This window comes from Moschus berezovskii, chromosome 10 (genome assembly GCF_049115385.1).
Source record: "Moschus berezovskii isolate FMDL1 chromosome 10, NW_MosBer_1.0, whole genome shotgun sequence".
NCBI classification, from domain to species: Eukaryota; Metazoa; Chordata; class Mammalia; order Artiodactyla; family Moschidae; genus Moschus; species Moschus berezovskii.
In genome coordinates, this window is record NC_142469.1 from 33,423,214 (window position 1) to 33,441,093 (window position 17,880).

At 38.3% G+C, this 17,880-nt stretch overlaps 1 long non-coding RNA gene across 2 annotated transcripts in view; it reads left to right on the forward strand.

Annotated features, from left to right (window-relative positions):
• Nucleotides 1-17,436, forward strand: part of LOC148776294 (uncharacterized) — a 30,996-nt gene extending 13,560 nt beyond the window's left edge. The window contains exons 2-3 of one of the 2 annotated variants that reach the window (XR_016038396.1): nt 11,206-11,345; nt 13,602-17,436. This is a non-coding gene — a long non-coding RNA (uncharacterized LOC148776294). The remainder of the gene's footprint in view (nt 1-11,205; nt 11,346-13,601) is intronic. The other variant, XR_016038397.1, reaches the window with a different exon arrangement.
• Nucleotides 17,437-17,880: the final 444 nt, after the last annotated feature.

The window sequence follows — 17,880 nt, forward strand, 5'->3', positions numbered from 1 at the left end:
TAGGCAGGGCTGAATGGAGAACTCCGTGGACAGAGGAGTCTGCCGGGCTACAGTCCATGGGGTCACAAAGAGTCAGATATGACTGACTGATCACAGGCACACCAGAGAGGAGATTGGGAAATGTTGTTTTGCTCTCTGCTCTCCGCAGAGCAGAGAAAACCCCAGAAGGCAGTGGGATCAAAGGTCAACCTATCCACAAACTAGAGATAACTGGATATGCTTTTAAAATGTTTTTCTAAAAAGTTAAGTTTAGGGTTATAATGAAAAGTTAGAGATCCTAGATGCCTGGAAATATCTTAAAGTAGGTAATCATTAGAGTCACTTGGAGAGACTGATAATGATCCAGAGTCTAAAGTCACCCAGGGGCTTCCCTGATAGCTTAGTTGGTAAAGAATCTATCTGCAATGCAGGAGACCCCGGTTCAGTTCTTGGGTTGGGAAGATCCCCTGAAGAAAGGATAGGCTACCCACTCCAGTATTCTTGGGTTTCCCTTGTGGCTCAGCTGGTAAAGAATCTGCCTGCAATGCAGGAGACCTGGGTTCCATCCCTGCGTTGGGAAGATCTTTGGAGAAGGGAAAGGCTACCCACTCCAGTATTCTGGCCTGGAAAATTCCATGGACTACTATACATGGGATCACAAAGAGTTGGACACAACTGGCAACTTTCATTTCACTTTCACTTTCAAAGTTACCCAGAGAGATTTTGAAATAGGTAGTCTGGGATAATGCTGAACTTTGTACTGAAAAACAAAATTTTAAGTTGAAATTCTGCATATGCTAATTACATTTAATGCCTTATAAAATAAATAGTATACTCTAGTCTCTCAGAATCACATTAATTTGGATTCTCATACTTCTTCAATGCAAAATACAAGGTAAGACTAAGGGAACAGTGATACTATTATTGACCCTATCATTTCAGAAATGGTGTGTAACTTATACCAAGGATGGCTTCACATTTAAAATTATGTGTATTATACAATACACTTATACCATGCTGTAAGTCAATTATATCTCAATGAAACTGGAAAGAAAAATATTTTTTAAATAAAAAATAATGTGCCATGTGATACCAGCAAGGAAGAAACATGATCCAACTATCCTAAGAATGAAACATTAATTAAACCAATGCTAACAATTAAAAATCTGTGTCGTAATGGAGAATATCATCTATCAGAGTGCAAATTATCAAGATTCATAAAATTAAGGCACTCAATTAATTTAAATGGAGACACTTCCGAAGATACTGAGAAGTCTTGTTGCAACAAAGTATCTGGTCTACCTGGGCCATCTTTTGAATAAGATATTTTCATACTTGTTTTCTAGAAGAAAAGGAATCCTTGACTAATATGTTCCATCTAAATTTTAAGTCTCTGCAACACATAATTTTCAAGACAATTTATTGGAACAGCTCTTGATATAGTTTGATCAGTAACATCATTAAAAATTATAAATGGGCCATTGAGATTCATGGTATCTTTTACCCAATAACTAATTGGAAAGTATAGGAGTATTAGGTTTGTGCAAAAGTAATTTGCATTGTTGGACTTTTCTGTTTGATGTTGGAATACATTCTTAAATTAATGTGGTTTTTTAAACATCATTTTTATGCATATTTCTTGCTTTATTTTTTTGCTAATGACATTACGTGCTATTTATTTTATATTTATTTTAGACTAGGTAAATGATGTTAGACAAAGAGCAAATTCAAGCAATTTTCTTATTTGAGTTCAAAATGGGTCGTAAAGCAGTGGAGACAACTCACAACAACAACACACTTGGCCCAGGAACTACTAACAAACATACAATGCAGTGGTAGTTGAAGAAATTTTGCTGAGACAAGCACCTGGAAGATGAGGAGCACAGTGGCCGGCTATTGGAAGTTGACAGCGACCAACTGAGAGGATCATCAAAATTTATCATCTCACAACTATATGAGAAATTACCCAAGAACTCAACATCGACCATTCTATAGTCATTTGGCGTTTGAAGCAAATTGGAACAATGAAAAATTTGGAAAAGTGGTGCCTCATGAACTGAATGCAAATCAAAAAAGCCATCTTTTTGAAATGTCACTTCTTATTCTATGCAGCAACAACAAAACCATTTCTCAATCGGATTGTGACTTGTGATGAAAAGTGGATTTTATATGACAACCGGCAAGGACCAGCTCAGTGGTTGGACTGAGAAGGAGCTCCAAATCACTTCTCAAAGTCAAACTTGCACTCAAAAAAGGTCATGGTCAGTGTTCGGTGGTCTGCTGCCAGTCTGATCCACTATAGCTTTCTGAAAACTGGTGAAACCATTACATCTGAGAAGTTTACTCAGCGAATTTTGAGATGCACTGAAAACTGCCGGTATTGCAGAAATGCAACTGCAGGTTGCATTAGTCAACAGAAAGGGCCCAATTCTTCTCCATGACAATGCCTGGCCACACATTGCAGAACCAATGCTTCAAAAGTTGAGCAAATTGAGCTATGAAATTTTGCCTCATCCACCATATTTACCTGACCTCTTGCCACCCAATTACCACTTCTTCAAGCATCTCAACAACTTTTTGCAGGGAAAGCTCTTCCACAACTAGCCAGAAGCAAAAAATGCTTTCCAAAAGTTTTTTGAATCCCAAAGCACAGGTTTTTATGCTACAGGAACAAACAAACTTACTTCTTACTGGTAAAAATGTGTTGATTGTGGTGGTTCCTAATTTGATTAATAAAGATGTCTTTGAGCCTAGTCATAATGATTTAAAATTCATGGTCTGAAACTGCATTTACCTTTTCATCAACCTAATCTAAACATTATCTTTGAATGTTAGTGATATGAAATTAAAATAAAATAGGATATTAATTAATTTATTGCTTATTTCCAAAACAACTTGTTAAAACCATTATTATGATTACATTATTTTTTTTGTTAAGTCATAGGAATGACTTAACAAATGCTAGCACCCATTGGTTTATTGAGAGTAAGGCTACATTTTGGAGAAGGAAATGGCAACCCACTCCAGTATGCTTGCCTGGAGAATCCTATGGATAGAGGAGCCTGGTGGGCTACAGTCCATGGGGTTGCAAAGAGTCAGACACGACTAAGCAACTAACAAACATAACATGCAAGGCTACATTTGAAATTGTTAAGAAAATGCCAGAATATCACAAATTTTCTGCTTTTCATATTAATTTACTGTTTGGAAATAGCTAATATCCTGCAGTGGAGATAGTAATATTAATACATAGCATAATATTGTTTGAAGAGAATTTCTAGAATATAGAGAGATATAGTGAATGATCAAAGTGAAAATAATAGATATAAAGAGAAGGAAAATACACCCTAATTATAGATATTACTAATAAAGACATCTGAACAACTGGGTTTCCCTGTGGTTCAGCTGGTAAAGAATCCTCCTGCAATGCAGGAGACCTGGGTTCCATCTCTGGGTTGAGAAGATCCCCTTGAGAAGGGAAAGGCTACCCACTCCAGTATTCTGGCCTGGAGAATTCCATGGACCGTCCATGGGGTCACTAAGAGTTGGATACGACTGAGTGACTTTCACTTCCCAAAGAATTGGAATCAGATATGTAATGAACAAAATGATAATTGAGAAAAACTTTCTGTATGCTAAAATATCATGCATGCTCAGTTGCTCAATCATGTCTGACTCTTTGCGACCACCTTGGACTGTAGCCCACCAGGCTCCTCTGTCCATGGGATTTTTCAGGCAAGAATACTGGAATGGGTTTCCATTTCCTCCTCCAGGGAGTTTTCCCTAACCCAGGGTTCAAACCTGCAAACTTAAAAAATAAGTACCAATATATAGATCAAAATGCCTCATCATTTGACATAATTAATGAAAATAGAACACAAGCTCTCTAATTCTAGCAATATTTTTGAATCAAGTATAATTCAAATAAGAATACACAAATATAGGAAAATCCAATATTCAATCAGAGGAAAATATATTCATAAATTGTTATAAGAAGTATGGCTGATCATAGTTTTTTATTGGAGCCTTTAGAAACCAAATAAATATAGAGTACTGATACAGAAATTTTTTTTAAGTGGTGGCTCAATTTTTTTCATCATATTGTGAATGTAGAAGAGATTTTCTCTTTGAAAAGCAGTCAGCACTCGTTTTCATTATACCATTCTCATGTGTTACTTGTCTGTAGGAAGAGAATATATTAGACATTGGATTTGAGAACCCAATTTACTCTACACTTATATTTCTCCTCCAAAGCCATAAAATCTGATTGCATATATCAGTCATGATAGCCTAGCTGACTTGTGTCTGCCGAGAGACAAGATCAAGGTCTGCTGTCAAATTGTTTCCAAATCCTCATCATCAGAGTCTGGTTTCTGAATAATTACCAACACTTTTCTGTTTTGTTGTTGAAAGCTAGTTGATGTACAATATTATGTTAGTTTCAGGTGTGCCACATAGTGATTTGGCACTCATATAAATTATGATATGATCGCCACAATAACTTCAAACCAAAGCTTATTTTTGATCCATAAAAAGTTACTACAATAATATTGACCATATTCCTTATGCTGTGTATTACATCCTCATGGCTTCTCTTTTTTATAAGTGGAGATTTTTACCTCTTAATCCCCTTCACCTGTTTCTCCCCTCGCACTACCCTCTGGCAACCACTGTTTGTTCTCTGTATCAACAAGTCTGTTTTCACGTCATTTTGTCAACTGGTTTGTTTTGTATTTTAGATTCCACATATAAGTGAGATCACATGGTGTTTGCTTTTGTCTGACTCATTTCATTTACCATAATGTCTTCTAGATCCATCTGTCTTGTCACAATGGCAAGATTTCATTTTTTATGACTAATATTCCAACCCATAGGAAAGATACACACACACACACACATTCCTTCCTTGAGGCTGAGGATCCTGAATATTAAAAGAGATGATGTGTTCAGTTTAAGAAACTATGTTCAAAATTGCATTGTTTTGACTTAAAAATCAAGGGAAGGCATGCGATTTTTATCAAAAAGGAGATAGGTCATAAAATATTGAAGCAATTCTTCAGTTCAGGATCTTCAGCAACTTTCAGGAGTGAATAATCCTTCTCTTTAAATATCTTTTCAAAATTTTAACAGGTCAGAATTGAGTTAAAATTTATAAAATTTTCAGAAAGGATTGAATCACTGTTACATGTAGTCTTTCCATTTAGAAACCATAGGTTTTAGCTCCATTTATTCAAAACTGTGGTACTTCTTTCAGCAATGTGTTTATCTTCCATGTGTAAGTTTATATTCCCAATCTCTTCAAGATAGTCTTTGGCTGTACAAATAATTAAAAACAAAATGAAGCAAAACTCCATAACCTAGGGATTATCACCTTTAATCTTATATCTGGTCACATCCAGCATTTAGATAAACTGATAAAATAATCTGCTGCTGCCCTATATAAAAAGCCTATTAAGAGAAGATTTTCTTGTTTTGACTACTCTCTAGGTTCAAAACACAGGATTTCTTATACTAGCTATCTATATATTTATCCTTAGATAAATTATCTAACCCCTTTAACATTTGTATCTTTGTCTGGAAATGATGATGTTATTCTGGATCATCAATTTAGGCTTCTTCTTTCTCTAATGCCCTAGAATTCTTTGATACTTCTACATTATGTTAGTCCATTTTCAAGTTTAGCTTTATGGAAACTCTATCTGAGAAGTTTAGAGAACTTTGACCTACTTATGTTATCAGTCACCTTGTAGGAGTCTCATACTTCATATCTTATGCACTGACCCAGATGCTCCCAGTCAGTATTTAGCAACACCCAGATGCACTCAGGATTCTAATTCAGAGAAAATAAAACAATTCTATTGATGCAAAATTTTAAAAAAAGTCTTTACTGAATTTGTTACAATACTGCTTCTGTTTTATGTTTTGGCTTTTTGTTCAAGAGGTATGTGGGATCTTGGCTCCCTGACCAGGGATCGAATCCACACCACCTACAATGAAAGTCGAAGTCTCAACCACTGGACCAGTAGGGAAGTCCCTGATGTAAAATTTTGAGATTAAAAACATAATCATTTTAGGAAGATGGAGTTGGGGAAAAGAGAAAGAACTAAATAGCTGTGTTTGAATTTGTCAAGTAAACAATGCTGTTTAACCTGGAAATCTCATAAAATTCTCTTCAACATGAGTTTTATTGAAAATTTGATTGTTTACTTAATGAGCTGTATACTAATCATTGGCAAAAGCTTTCATTTTAAATTGTTGTAGTGATACATGTGCTGTTTTCTTTCAGGTATTTACAGCTGACAAAATAGCCCTAGTCTACGTAAAAGGAAATGCTCAGCATAGACCCGTTTTAATTATTCACATCAATTTTGAAACAAGTAGTACATTGCAGAAGCCACACTTACAGATTTATCTCTCAAAACTTTTCATTTTTTCATTTCTAGCATTTTGTAGCTTTATTATATTCATTTTGGTCAGTGTAACAATATACTTCAATCAGTTCAGTTCAGTCACTCAGTCATGCACGACCCATTGCGACCCTGTGGACTGCAGCACACCAGGCCTCCCTCCCTGTCCATCACCAACTCCCGGAGCTTACTCAAGCTCATATCCATCGAGTCAGTGATGCCATCCAACCATCTCATCCTCTGTCATCCCCTTCTCCTCCTACCCTCAATCTTTCCCAGTATCAGGGTCTTTTCCAATGCTTTGCATCAGATGGCCAAAGCGTTGGAGTTTCAGCTCCAGCATCAGTCCTTCCAATGAATATTCAGGACTGATTTCCTTTAGGATGGACTGGTTGGATCTCCTTGCAGTCCAAGGGACTCTCAAGAGCATTCTCAAACACCACAGTTCAAAAGAATCAGTTCTTCAGTGTTCAACTTTCTTTATAGTCCACTTCTCACATTCGTAGGTGACTCCTGGAAAAACCATAGCTTTGACTAGACAGACCTTTGTTGGCAAAGCAATGTCTCATTTTAATATGCTGTCTAGGTTTGTCATAGCTTTATTTCCAAGGAGCAATTCTTTTAATTTCATGGCTGCAGTCACCATCTGCAGTGATTTTAGAGCCCAAGAAACGAGTCTGTCACTGTTTCCATTGTTTCCCCATCTATTTGCCATGAAGTGATGGCACCTGATGCCATGATCTTAGTTTTCTGAATGTTGAGTTTTAAGCCAACTTTTCACTCTCCTCTTTCACTTTCATCAAGAGGCCTTTTTGTTCCTCCTCAGTTTCTGCCATAAGGGTGGTATCATCTGCATATCTGAGGTTATTGATATTTCTCCCAGCAATCTTGATCCCAGTTTGTGCTTCATCCAGTCTGGCATTTTGCATGATGTACTCTGCATAAAAGTTAAATAAGCAGGGTAACAATATACAGTCTTGACATACTCCTTTCCTAATTTGGAACAGTCTATTGTTCCATATCCAGTTCTAACCATTGCTTCTTGACTTACATACAGATTTTTCAGGAAGCAGGTAAGGTATTCCCATGTCTTTAAGAATTTTGCGCAGTTTCTTGTGATCTACACAAAGGCTTTGGCATAGCCAATAAAACAGAAGTAGATGTTTTTCTGGAACTCTCTTGCTTTTTCCATGATCCAGTGGATGTTGGCAATTTGGTCTCTGGTTCCTCTGCCTTTTCTAAATCCAGCTTGAACATCTGGAAGTTCACAGTTCATGTACTGTTGAAGCCTGGCTTGGAGAATTTTGAGCATTACTTTGTCAGTGTGTGAGATGAGTGCAATTGTGTGGTCGTTTGAACATTCTTTGGCATTGCCTTTCTTTGGGATTGGAATAAAAACTGACCTTTTCCAGTCCTGTGGCCACTGCTGAGTTTTCCAAATTTGCTGGCATATTGAGTGCAGCACTTTCACAGCATCGTGTTTTAGGATTTGAAATAGCTCAACTGGAATCCCATCACCTCCACTAGCTTTGTTCATAGTGATACTACAATAAAGTGATTTTATTTAAACAACCAGACAAAGAAGCCCAGAACAAAGAAACTTGCTAGGAATAAAGAGGGACATTTTAGCAACTGGAAAACTCAATTACTCAACTACCGTTTCTTGCAAAAAGGCATAAGTAAACATTTTAGAGAAAAAAAAATATTCTCCATGTTGATTGGTTTGATGGATACTTGGATGTGTATATTTGTCAAAACTATCAAACTGTCCACTTCAAATGGACACATTTGTTGCATGTAAACTATAGCTCATGAGTGCATGCTCAGCCACTAAGTTGTGTCTGACTTTTTGTGATCCATGGACTGTAACCCACCAGCCTCCTCTGTCCATGGGATTTTCCAGGCAAGAATACTGGAGTGGGTTGCCATTTCCTTCTCCAGAGGATATTCCTGACCCAGGGATTGAATCTGCATCTCCTGCGTTGGCAGGTGGATTCTTTACCATTGAGTCATCTGGGAATAAAATTAAAAGAGAAAAAAACAACATTTGCCAAATGAACCATAAGTAGTCTAGAGTTGTATTATAGCATAGTGATTTAGGATATTTGCTGTTTGGGCAGACTGCTAGGGGCTAAATACTACCTCTACTCCTTACCATACATAAAATTAAAGGTAACTTTTCTGCACTTCAGTTCATCTTTAAAACTCTCATTTCATAGCTAAATCATGGTTGTGAGGATTAAATGAGTGAATATAAATTAAATGCTTAGAATAGTGTCACACTAAGAACTCAATAGATACTTAGCTATTGCTGGATGTGTATCCTTTGCTTAACCTGATTAACAGTAGATGCTCCTGACAATTTATAACATGACTTTAATACATCATAAGGAGAAAGCTAAGAGGAGGAGAAGAAATCAGTAATAGCACTTTATTGCAAATCAGTTTTTAAACTAGGAATTAATTAGAATTGGTTTGCTGGTCTAGATTTTTAGTTTGAGCAGTGACAAATACCTTTCTGTAATTGATTTGCATAGTTGGCATACACCCTGCAGGGAAAGACTGCAGCCAAATACATTATAGAATTATTGCCAAGAACGCTTGTAACTTGATTTGGAAATTCTTAGGAGGAACCTCTGGGCTTTCTTTACACATAGGAGGTACTTAATGAATATATTTGAATAAATTAATGAATGAGAGAGCATGGGACTCATTCTGGGTTTATGACACTAGTGATCCTGCTTTATAACTCTTCAAAAGAAAAACCCAAGAAGAGAACAAAATATATGTTGGTCCCAAAGGGCCTTGTTTCTTTAAGAAACTTCTTGAAGTACTGTGTAGCTCTACTATTTCCACTGTAAGATTTTGAAGTAGCCCTGCTAATTGCTGTCCTAATGAGCAATGATTGCTAAATAATTTTTATCTTGCACCTCATCGATAAAATGTTTATCCACCTCATATTTGTGCATTTATTTATTCATAACTTATATACATTTAACTATCATGTTAACATAGTATGCATAACTCATATAAAATATAAATTGAAGAGAATGAGATGAAGACAAAATAAATAATATTTTTATATATTATATTGCTAATTGTAGATGACTTCATATTACTGTTAACTACTATTTCGAGGCCAATGTACACTTCAGTTCAGTTCAGTTCAGTCGCTCAGTCGTGTCCGACTCTTTGCGACTCCATGAATCACAGCACGCCAGGCCTCCCTGTCCATCACCAACTCCCGGAGTTCACTCAAACTCATGTCCATCGAGTTGGTGATGCCATCCAGCCATCTCATTCTCTGTCGTCCCCTTCTTCTCCTGCCCCCAATCCTTCCCAGCATCCGACTCTTTTCCAGTGAGTCAGCTCTTCGCATGAGGTGGACAATGTATTGGAGTTTCAGCTTTAGCATCAGTCCTTCCAATGAACACCCAGGATTGAGCTCCTTTAGAATGGACTAGTTGGATCTCCTTGCAGTCCAAGGGACTCTCAAGAGTCTTCTCCAGCACCACAGTTCAAAAGCATCAATTCTTCGGCGATCAGCTTTCTTCACAGTCTAACTCTCACATCCATACATGACCATGGGAAAAACCATAGCCTTGACTAGATGGACCTTGGTTGGCAAAGTCATGTCTCTGCTTTTTAATATACTATCTAGGTTGGTCATAACTTTCCTTCCAAGGAGTAACAGTCTTTTAATTTCATGTCTGCAATCAGCATCCACAGTGATTTTGGAGCCCCAAAAAATAAAGTCTGACACTGTTTCCACTGTTTTTCCATCTATTTCCCATGAAGTGATGGGACCAGATGCCATGATCTTTGTTTTCTGAATGTTGAACTTCAAGCCAACCTTTTCACTCTCCTCTTTCACTTTCATCAAGAGGCTTTTGAGTTCCTCTTCACTTTCTGCCATAAGGGTAGTGTCATCTGCATATCTGAGGTTATTGATAATTCACCCGGCAATCTTGATTCCAGCTTGTGCTTCTTGCAGCCCAGCGTTCCTCATGATGTACTCTGCATATAAGTTAAATAAGCAGGGTGACAATATACAACCTTGACGTACTTCTTTTCCTATTTGGAACCAGTCTGTTGTTCCATGTCCAGTTCTAACTGTTGCTTTCTGACCTGCATATAGGTTTCTCAAGAGGCAGGTCAGGTGGTCTGGGATTCCCATCTCTTTCAGAATTTTCCACAGTTTATTGTGATCCACATAGTCAAAGGCTTTGGCATAGTCAATGAAGCAGAAATAGATGTACACTTAGGTTTGAGTATTACTTTCAATAATAATGGCCATAAATTCACATTTCAGGTGGTCTTCTTGTAATTGTGAACTTTCTTTTCATTTTTTGTAAAAACTATTTATATGCTCCCAGTTTATACCCTAGAATGTGACTGACAAGAACTTCCACTAGGAGTCATGAAACACATACCAGCACTCACTTTTTGGTGTTAGGTCATATGCTGTTAGCATTGTTTTAAATCTTCATTTTTCTTAGACATATTTTCAATCTTTTTGCCTCATTTCATAATGCTTAGTTTAAATAGAACTGGATAGCATGATTTATGAATTCACTTAGTTGGGTCCATATACAATACAGTATATCATGGTAACTGAAATGGGATGAAAAATGAGGGACTCACTGTCAAGCACTCTTCCTCGGGACATGGCATGACAAGTGACTGATATGTGCCTCAGTAAAGGACTAATGCCAATCTATCTATTCATATATATCTTAGTAAAGACTAATTTAGATCTAATTTTACATAAAATTAATATGAATGAGCGCATTAATATTTTCTTCTGGCTCCTTTATAGATCACCTTGCTGACTCACTGGGATTCCTGTAGCCTCCTTGAGCAACCTGTCAGGAAAGAGGTTTCACAAACTACACAAGGAGAAGAAAAACCTCAAGGGTAGTGGGTATGATTCTGCAGCCCAGACTTGTATGTACTAATGTATGTCTTTGTTCTTCTGTAATTGAACTTGACTAATAACTTTACTTCCCATTTTGACCTAAAAGCAGAAAACTTTATGTGCTCACTTTTTTGCAAACTTAGTAAAATCTGTGATTATTGAGACATTTTAGATTTTTCCCCAACTCAGTTCAAAGATTCCCTCCTCCTTCTCCATGAGGTTTCATCTAAGATCTAAAGACAGAAGGTGAGATGAAAGGACAAAGGGCCAGGGCCCAGGAAGGAAGTGGTTGTCATGATGGTACCACGGGACCTAGCCCTCGGTCATCTTCTTTGGACATTGCTGACACTCACCCTGCTGAGATTTCCTGTCCTGTCTCACATGAGAGAAAGATCACAAGAAAGCATCAAGAAAGATTACAAGATTTTGACTGGAGCAACTTATCGAATTGTAATTCCATGTAGTGCATTTTAAAAATCTAGGGGGAAAGTGGTTTAGAAGGGGTAAATCAGCATTTCTCATTGGAAATGATGTGTAAGATATCTATTATGTATCCAAGGCAGATATCAAGCAGACTTTTGAATATGGCATTCTAGAGCTCAGAAGAGAGATTTTCCATTAAAATGTACATTTTGGAGCCACCAAAAGCATATAATTGATCTTTAAAGTCATGGGACTGGATTAGGTCATCAAACTCTTAAGTTCCAAGGAGTAAATGTGAACAGCACAGAGAAGCAATTCAATGACTGAGCCTTAAGGACTTTCTGTTAATAAATTAGGAAAAGTAGAAGATTCCAGACAAGGAAGCTTTAAACAAAGTGGCTAGTGAGGTGGGAGGCAAACAAGGATAGTTTTATGTATCAGAAGGCAAAGGAAGAAGAATTTCAAGGGGAGTGACTGATTAACTTTGTCAAATATAAATGAGAAATTGGGAGAGATGAAGACAGAGCTGATCTTTAGATTGGATCACATGGAGGCCATTGATGTCTCTGATAGGAGTGATGAGAATGGGTTCCAGAAAAGCTAAGAGAGGAACTGGAAGAGTGAGTACAGAGAAGCCTTTTGGAAAGTTTTTCATAAAGAAGAACTCATAAATTGGGGAAGTGGCTGGAAGTGTATGTCAAGTCATGCAAACTTTTTATTTTCTGACTGCACCGTACAGCATGCAGGATCTTAATTCCCAGACCAGGGAATAAACCCGTGTTCCCTGCAGTGGCAACATATAGAGTCTGACCATGGGACCACCAGGGAATTTCTCAGTTTTGTTTGATTATGACAGGTATTACAGCATGTTGGTGTGTGTTACTGGAGGAGGGCATGGCAACCCACTCCAATATTCTTGCCTGGAGAATCCCCATGGACAGAGGAGCCTAGTGGGCTGCAGTCCATGGGATCGCAAGGAGTCCAACAGGACTGAAGCAGCTGAGCACGCATGCATGCTAATGAAAATAGTGCAGTAGATAGGGAATGATGACCAGAGAGGCTTGTACATCAGGGACAGTAAGGCTATACTGATAGTCCCTTGAGGCAGTCAATGACAACCCTCATTACATTCTTCAAGGAGACGGTACCATTACCTGTGATAGTAAAACGTGGGAGTGGCGGGGAGCAGCAGTGGTCTCGAGACACTCTACAGCCTGCCTGAGAGTCTGCCATGGGCAAAGTCAAAGTTTGACATTGTACAAAGTACAAAACTTTGTACAAAGTGACATCATACGCCAAAGTGCAGTAGGGTAATATATTTTGTACTGTTTAGCCATGGTTTTCACCCTGGTCATGCTCTTTTATCCCATTATTCTTTCCAACCAGACTTCGAGGCACCTCTTATTACCACTGAAGAACAGGGAAGGAGACAGGCGAAAAGCAAGTTTTCAAAGCTAACACTTTTGAGCTGAAAGAGTCTGACCTTATGAATTATTTGAAGTTCTCGTGCAAAACTAAGAAAAAGGGTATACTTTCAAGAGATAAATCCCTGAGAAGGTGGAAGGGTCTGAGAACTACAGGGCAGTGAAGGAGGTGCCTTAAGAGTAGCGATATTTCTTCCACTGAAACAGAGTGGAAGGCGGGATAGTCAGCATGTGGGCACTGGAGCCAGAAAACTGGCAGATTTGATTTGAGAAAAAGAGGAAATACTGGCCTGGTAGTCTTCTATGAAATACAATACAGTCATCAGCTGAGAAGTTTAAGTGAGATGAAATTATCTAGAATTGACAGATTAGGTAAAAATCACTTTATGGAACTTCTATTTGAAACTAAATTTGACTATAAAAAATAAAATTGCATTTCTTATGCAACAGGGTCCTGTGGACTAAAACGCTACCTACTATAGAAGAAGCCTGTCTATAATAAATGCAAATCACCACAGAACAGGATTATCTTGAGGTGACAGATGGGAGAGAACTGGCAGACTCCGAAGTCAACCCCAATTTCAGATAAACTGCTGGACAGTGATGCAGCTGAGTGTGAGCAGACTACTGAACGCTTTGCATTTTCTGGGCAGATGCAGAAGAACCTATATCAGGAAGGAAACAAATGTCAACAGAGCCTTCTAAACTGCCACAGAGATTCAATTCTCTGAATCCCTGGAGAACACCTAGGAAGGAGTGAAAATTTTATTTAGAGCCCATTCTTTAGGCTCTGAATTTCTTTTCAAAGCTGTGTACAAAAACCTAGCAAGTCCTCTTGCAGACCTGTCATCAAGTAGCAGCCTGGGGTACGTGCTAGGCCACAGATTATACTTTGGAAGAAGGTTTAGACTCTACGGTAAAATCAGAGACATCCACTTATTCTCATAGAGAGATGATTTCAGATAGCTGTTAAACGTGACGTCTGAAGTAAGCATTTTTCTCTTTCTTTTCCTTTGTGAAAATAGCATTTTGTTCTTAGCCAAGACCCTTAAAAAGAGACTATGGCTAAAACAACAGGGACTGTGCAGGCTTAGGTAGACTCAACAAATCAGAGATAAGCCCCTGACTCTGTGCAGCCAAAGTTTAGCCTACATTTTCTCAAACTGTTGATGGCAAAAAACTCGGCCATCACCATGAGGGGGGAATAGATATGGCTAGGACTTTGTTTGTTGTCGGTAAACTCTAAGTGCCATAAAGTATGGTCTATTGGGTGGGAGCAAGACTATACCGATTCATGCCTTCTGTCCTGGCATAATTGTTAATAGTGTGCCCTTTCAAAGGTGTCAGAAGCTTAGACAAAGGATACAAGGCACCCGGTCTATAAGCAAAGCCAACTCTTCACCTTTTATGCAAGAGCTTTCACCAGAGCTTATTCTCTGTGTGTACACACACACACACACACACACACACACACACACATATTTGGCTATGCCATGGCCTCCATGATAGCTCAGTTGGTAAAGAATCTGCCTGCAATGCAGGAAACCCTGGTTCAATTCCTGGGTCAGGAAGATCCCCTAGAGAAGGGATAGGCTACCTACTCCAGTATTCTTGGGCTTCCTTTGTGGCTCAGCTGGTAAAGAATCCACCTACAATACGGGAGACCTGGGTTTGATCCCTGGGTTGGGAAGATTCAACCAAAAAGTAGAAGGAAAATGCTACCCACTCCAGTATTCAGGCCTGGAGAATTCCATGGACTATATAGGCCATGGGGTCCCAAAGAGTTGGACAAGACTGAGCGACTTTCATTTTCATGTCTTCATTGCAGCTTGTGGAATCTTTTTTGTGGCATGAAAACTCTTAGTTGCAGCATGTGGAATCTAGTTTCCTGACCAGGGTTCGAACCTGTGCCCCCTGCTTTGGGAGTGGGCAGTGTTTGCCACTGGACTATCAAGGAAGTCCCCAGAGTTTATTTTTGAAGAACAGCTTCAACCTGTATTATGGCCAATGTCCCCAGAGAAGAGCAAGAAAGGATGGCAGAAGTTTAGCCCAGCACTTGATAGAGGAAAAGTCCTTTAAAATGACTGGCGATGCTAGTCAAGTGTGTTGCCTGTGATACTCACGTACTTAGGCTTAGCCCTGGAGATAGGGGAGAAATGTCACCCAGAGAAGCACAGGCTGCATTGCGTGATGAGGAAGTTACTGTTCTTGTGAAATAGATTCTCTATAGGAAATTGGTCCTTGCTCTTTTGGAGACTGCCAACAAGGACAATCATACCTCCATGAAGAGTCAAGTTTTTCCCAGAACACAAAGACTTATACGGACAAGATACATTTTGCAATATAAATCATTGACTCTTTGTTTTTGGTCCTTAGCCTTCTAGAATCACATTATTCAATTACTTTTCTAGTCAGCTAAGTCTCCAGGGAGGAGCTGTGCCTCCAAAGAAAAGGAGGGGGAGGATATCGGAGTGGCAAACGGGGGAGGGGCAGTGGATTTTCAGATACAGAAGTCAGAACATTTGGGTCTCGGGACCCAAGGACATTAACAATGGGTCTGGAGGAAAGCCTGATGAAGTAAGAGCCAACCCTCCAGCTCAGATCTCAGAAGGTCCATAAGAAGTAAAGATTACCTGGGCTGGGAAAAAGGATGGGAGAAGAGAAAGAAGGAAGATGAGCAGGAAACCAGAGAGCTTGGGAGCTAGCGAGTCCCTGCTAAGGCCCAGAGTCCTCCACCGCCTTCCTAAACCTGTTTCACAGACACACAGAGCTTGTGTGGAAACAGACACACAGAGTTTAAGAATAAAAATCCTGAATTAATTTATATTAAGTAGAAATTACTGACATCAGTTTCATGATCTCTTCTAGTTTATGATCAAAGAAAATATTTAAGTATATATATGTTCATGTACATTTATGTGTGTATAAATATAACTAAATTTTCACACAAAGAGTTTTAAAAATATTTTTATTTATTTATTTGGCTGTGATAGGTCTTTGTTTCTGTGTGTGGAATCTTCTAGTTATAGCATGCAGTTCTTAGTTGTGACATGCAGGATCTATTTTTCCCAATGAGAGATTGAACCCAGGGCCCCTGCATTGGGAGTTCAGAGTCTTAGCCACTGGACCACCAGAGACGTCCCCACACAAAGGTTTAAACTCACTAAATAGATGCCGAATGTGAACTTTTAATGAGATAATGTGTATAACAGATAATTGAACATCAAAGCAACAGCATATTTAGCACAAAAACACAGAAAACTCAAGAATAATTTAAGCAATCCTGAAGAACAGGAAAAACTCCACAGCATAAACCTAGTCTTTCAATTTCTCCTCATTAGCATCCGATTTATCAGCTACCTCCTGACTTCATGTTTCTCTTTTCATGGGCCTTCTGTCATTCCAATGCTGCTCTTAATGACACCTTAAATTCTTTTATGACATCCAGGTTTAGACCAAGTTTCTTGTCTTCTCTGTTCATCCTGACTTTAACATTACTGGATCCCAGAGGAAGAGGAAAGATGGAGGCTCCCATGCCACTAAATATAGGTCCTGTTCTCCCTGTCTTGACAAAAACATCTTCACAATGACTCCTTGCCCTGACAAATATACCTTCATAATCCAAAGACATATTTAACTGTACGAGTTCATAAGGATGAAAATTAGCAAAATAATGAAGGCAAAGAATTTTTATTACTGCACATCTGATTGCACTGTTAATGAGCTATCTCAATAGATGGATGACTAATAATAAAAAGTAAAATTTATGAATTATACAATTATTCAAAATGAATTTTCTTATCTTCATTTAAGCAAAATAATTGTATTGCAATTAACAAGATTTTTACTTATTTTGTGTTCTATTGACAGCAGTTATTCTAGATTTTTAAATGACAGTATGTACTTATATTCAAAGTGTACAAAGACAGAATATGGTTTTTTAATAGTAAAGCAAAATTAGATAAAAACAAGGTCTTACTGTATAGCGCTGCTGCTGCTGCTGCTGCTGCTAAGTCACTTCAGTCGTGTCCGACTCTGTGCGACCCCATAGACGGAAGCCCACCAGGCTCCCCCGTCCCTGGGATTCTCCAGGCAAGAACACTGGAGTGGGTTGCCATTTCCTTCTCCAATGTGTGAAAGTGGAAAGTGAAAAGTGAAAATGAAGTCGCTCAGTCATGTCCGACCCTTAGCGACCCCACGGACTGCAGCCTACCAGGCTCCTCCATCCATGGGATTTTCTAGGCAAGAGTACTGGAGTGGCTTGCCATTGCCTTCTCCGGTATAGCGCAGGGAAGTATATTCAATAGTCTATGAAAAATTACCATGGTAAATAATATGAAAAAGAATTTACATGTGTAACTGAATCACTTTGCTGTACAGCAGAAATTAAGACAACATGATAAATTGACTATACTTCAATAAAGTTTAAAAAAAATTTTTAAAGATACCACCATGTTTCTGTAGATTCCAGTAGTTCTAACACTCTAATTTCATAGAACTCTGCTGCTGCTGCTGCTGCTGCTAAGTCACTTCTGTCGTGTCCGACTCTGTGCAATTACAAACATATCCAACGCAAAAAAAAAAAGTGAAATTAAAATCAATGCTAAAAAATAAAATTAAAAGTATTTTCTATGTTTTCAAAGAACTTTCCTTCTGAAACATCCAATACAACCTATTAAAATTATAAAGCAAATAAAATTTAAAATTAATGAATATTAAACTTATTAAA